Source organism: Ipomoea triloba, chromosome 6, assembly GCF_003576645.1.
Source record: "Ipomoea triloba cultivar NCNSP0323 chromosome 6, ASM357664v1".
Classification (NCBI taxonomy): domain Eukaryota; kingdom Viridiplantae; phylum Streptophyta; class Magnoliopsida; order Solanales; family Convolvulaceae; genus Ipomoea; species Ipomoea triloba.
In genome coordinates, this window is record NC_044921.1 from 5,739,388 (window position 1) to 5,743,730 (window position 4,343).

Here is a 4,343-nt window from a genome sequence, read left to right on the forward strand (position 1 = left end):
CTGCAATTCTAGACGGATGAAACGGCATCCGTTTTGCGCAGATTCAGTTTCCTTTCAATACAACTGCAGTATCAATTCAACACAACTAAAATATCAATCATATGACCATGATCCACAATGCATTGTGGAGGACCATGGTCCACTGTATAACAACTGCTCTGACAAGCATTAGTGCAATTTTAACGTACGTGGAAGGATACAGCAGTGAATAAGTGAGTCATGTGACTCATGTCTTTATAATGGAACATTTCTCCAAAATCTCATTACACCAACAAGAAACTAAACTCGCAAAAAAAAAAAAAAATTAAACTAGAAATGGCAACAAGCAACGAGGTTATCCGTCCGGTCGCAAACTTCTGCCCAAGCATTTGGGGAGACCAATTCGGCGGGCACTTTGTCTTTGATGACGAAGTTGCAGAAAAGTATGCTCAGGAGATTGAGTTGTTAAAAGGACGAGTGAAGAACATGCTGAGAGATATTAGGAGCTCTAGACTTTTCGAGAAGCTCAATTTTATTGACATCATCGAACGTCTCGGCATTGCATATCACTTTAATGAAGAGATTGATGAAATGTTGGAAGTGATTTACAATGCCATTCCTGATTTCGAGCTAGGAGATGATTTGTGCACTTCTGCACTTATGTTCCGATTGCTAAGGCAACATAGCTACAACATCCCTTCTGGTAAGGAATCTAATTTTTGCATGTTAGTTTAATGTAAATGCATGTGCATATATTGATCAGATGAAGTTAAAGATGGATTATAATTATGTGAATTCCAACTAAAATACTAGCAGGAATCTTTGAAAATTTTCAAGAGCATGGAAAATTCAAAAGCACTCTTTCAAAAGATGTCAAGGGTTTATTAAATTTGTACGAGGCTTCTCACGTAAGTGGACGTAATGATGATATTTTAAAAGAGGCTCATACATTTCAAGAACTCATTTGGAGATTATTGGCCAACAACTCAATTCCATTTTGGGAAGGAAAGTGAGACATGCACTTGAGCAACCTTTGCACAAGGGCATACCTAGAGTAGAGACTTGTTATTTCATCAGACTATATCAAGAAGATGAATTCAAGAATGATGTTTTACTACAGATTGCAATGTTGGATTTTAATTTGCTACAGATGCATCACAAACAAGAACTCTACGAACTCATGAGGTAAAAAAAAATATAACTGAAGTAAAACTTTAAAAATAAAATTGTATGTACTAACTCTTATTTCCAGTGGATATGATACAATCTAAAAGTATACATAGTAATACGTACACTATATATATTGATTTTAATGTTGCATCACATTGGGTAGATGGTGGAAGGAATTGAACTTTGTCACTACACTACCTTATACAAGAGATAGGATTGTTGAGTGCTACTTTTGGGCATTGGGAGTATATTGTGAACCAAAATATTCCAAAGCTCGTCTCATGGTTGCTAAAGCTGAAGCAATGATTACCACTATAGATGACACGTATGATTCTTTTGGCAAGCCCGATGAATTAGAGATTTATACTGATGCAGTACAAAAGTATGTACCTTTACACGTACACTACTTGTTTTTTTTCCCAATATTTTACATATTATATACAATATTACATTCTCATATTTATTAACCTTATCATTTATTAAGTAAAGATTAATTGTTTAACAGGTGGGATATAAGTCAAATGAATCGTCTCCCAGATTATATGAAGATAAGCTATAAAGCTCTTATAAATCTTTATGATGATGAGTTCAATAAAGAACTATCAAAAGAAGGAAGATATTTTGCACTTTATTATGCAAAAGAGAAAGTATGTTTATTCACTAACAAATTGTTTTCTCTTTCCTTTTTTTTTTTTTTGTTTTTGTTTTTTTTTTTTTAATATCATGAAGTTGTTCTAATTTTTCTCTCTTTCATTTCTTGACAAATAGATGAAAGAAAATGTGAGGGCTTACAACATAGAATCAAAATGGTCTACTAAAGGATGCATGCCACCGTTTGCTGAGTATCTAAAATATGCTATGCCAAGTAGCAGCCTTTACATGCTCATATCAACTTTTTTCATTGGCATGAAATCCATCACAAGAGAAGAATTTGAATGGTTGAATCAAAACCCTAAAATTGTTGAGGCTACTACGATATTGGGTCGTGCTATTAATGACTTGGGTTCCTATGAGGTATATATAATAATAGTATTTCATTTATAGTGTTTATGCATGCACAGAATCAAATGCGAACATAGTATTGCCGTAATATGTGAAGACTAATTTCAACCGTCCATCATTATTTATCGATGGCGGAGGAACTTTCAAAAAAAATATGAGTTCAAATTTATAGCTTTTGCAAACATTCAAGTTTGCAATATTTTTAAAATGCAACTCATCTTTTTTTCCTTTATTTTCCAACAACATTAGCTGTTGATCTACCTATATAGATTTATCATATTAGTCATCACTTTTACATGTGAGCCTATTTTGAGAATTGATCTCAACCGTCCGTCCATAATGGTTCATCAATGGCGTATGATTTTAGTAACAAAAGAAAAAAAAAACTCAAGTTCATTTTCTTAAATTATTCTAAATTTTTAATTTTGTAATATTTATAAAATGAATCATACCATTTTCTCTTTATTTTTTGACAACCATATCTGCCCAGATAAATTAGATTACTCTTTATTTTTATATGAGAGCTTGTTCTCATTTGAACCTTATAAATATCAAGAGTTGATGAAACTTAGCTTGTTGGATGGTTGTGATTAGTCCTCACTTTTTATAAAAAGTCACTGTTCTCGTATGAACCCTAAGTTAATTTAAAATTAGTATAATAACATTTCTATTTTTTTGCCATTGATTATCAGTGCAATCACTTTTGTCCCATTTACATTTTCAAATTAACTAAATTTGGTTCAAAATATCCCAAATGCACGTACTCCTCCTATAAAGAAAGTGAAGTATGTTAAAAATGAAGGCCTTTCATACATAATTTGTTGAAAATTTAAAAGTTGAAGGCCTGAAAGTGATCGAATTGATAATCCTCGATATCAAATGTAGAAACGTTATCACAATTGATGGACACAAAATGAATTCTTTTTGCACATAGTTTTTCTAAATAAATTCTGTCAATGTGTACTTGTATAGCGTGAGAAAAGCAGCAGCCTAAGTACAATAGCAGGCGGGATTGATTGTTACATGAATGATTATGGTGTATCTGCTCAAGAGGCAATGGACAAGTTTCAGGAAATAATTGAGAATGCCTGGGAAGATATTAACGAAGAAATTCTTCAACCAACTTTCTCAAGAGAGATTCTCACATGTGCTCTTAACATTGCTCGCGTAAACAGTGTGATGTATAAGCAAAAACAAGATGGCTTTACTGACCCTGAGAAACTCATGAAGCCTTATATGACTGCTCTTTTAGTCGACTCCTTTGGAATCTAAGTTACCGTACCGTGGTTTCATTCGTCTTTGTATTGCTTATTCATAAGTTTATTTGCTATATTTTCAATGTGTGTTTTCCTTATCTCTATGTATTATGCAGTTTGAATTGTAATGCGAAGAGGAGACACAAGCCTTGTACGCATCATATATCCATATATCTGTTGTGACAATAAAGTATGGATGTTTTCCTTCAATGTTTTCTTGCATTTGAGATTTTAAAATTCAGATTTAATTTGTTTTATTTAGGTTATTTGACACTTTTAAATAGAGAGAGGCCTATGAGAGATTTGGTAATTAACAAATTGTAAGAATATGATTCTCGAAAATCACAAAAAAATGGAAAATACAAGAAATTACAAATACCCACGAAGGGTAATTACACCAGGAAAATAAATAACAAAAGGTTCAATAAACCTGGAACACAGCTTGGAGACGAAACTGGACGATCTCGGGTTGGTTGGAAGCACGAGTCGTGTTGCCACTGACCTTAAAACCTTATTTACCGCCTCCCGGGATGCTGGAGCGTTGCGATCTAGGTTTCCCAGGATAAAACGTACTACGATACCGGCGTTTGAGCACACAAACTTGGTATCCGGCGAACTAGAACGTGGGATGAAACGCAGGTGGCTTGAACGAAGGAAGAGCTTGGGGGGAGAAAAATTGTGGGATGAAATGGCTTGAACGAAGGAAGAGCTTGAGGGAAGAAAAATTATTTTTTGGTTGTGTCTAAATCAACCGAGAGTTAAGGCAATTTTCCGGACGACATTTGTGCCTGCGTACACGAGTCAAGCCATTTCAGGCCCAGCTTGGAATTTGATTTGCTAGAGAGGGAGCATCTATGCTATACAAGTTACTTAGTCATAAAAGAATCCTTGTATAAATAATGGGACAAATCTTCAATCCCAACCAATGTGGGACAA

At 34.1% G+C, this 4,343-nt stretch overlaps 1 pseudogene; it reads left to right on the top strand.

Moving 5' to 3' along the window:
• Window positions 1–204: 204 nt before the first annotated feature.
• LOC116023128 lies at window positions 205–3,605 on the top strand (annotated as a pseudogene).
• The last annotated feature ends 738 nt before the right edge of the window (window positions 3,606–4,343 follow it).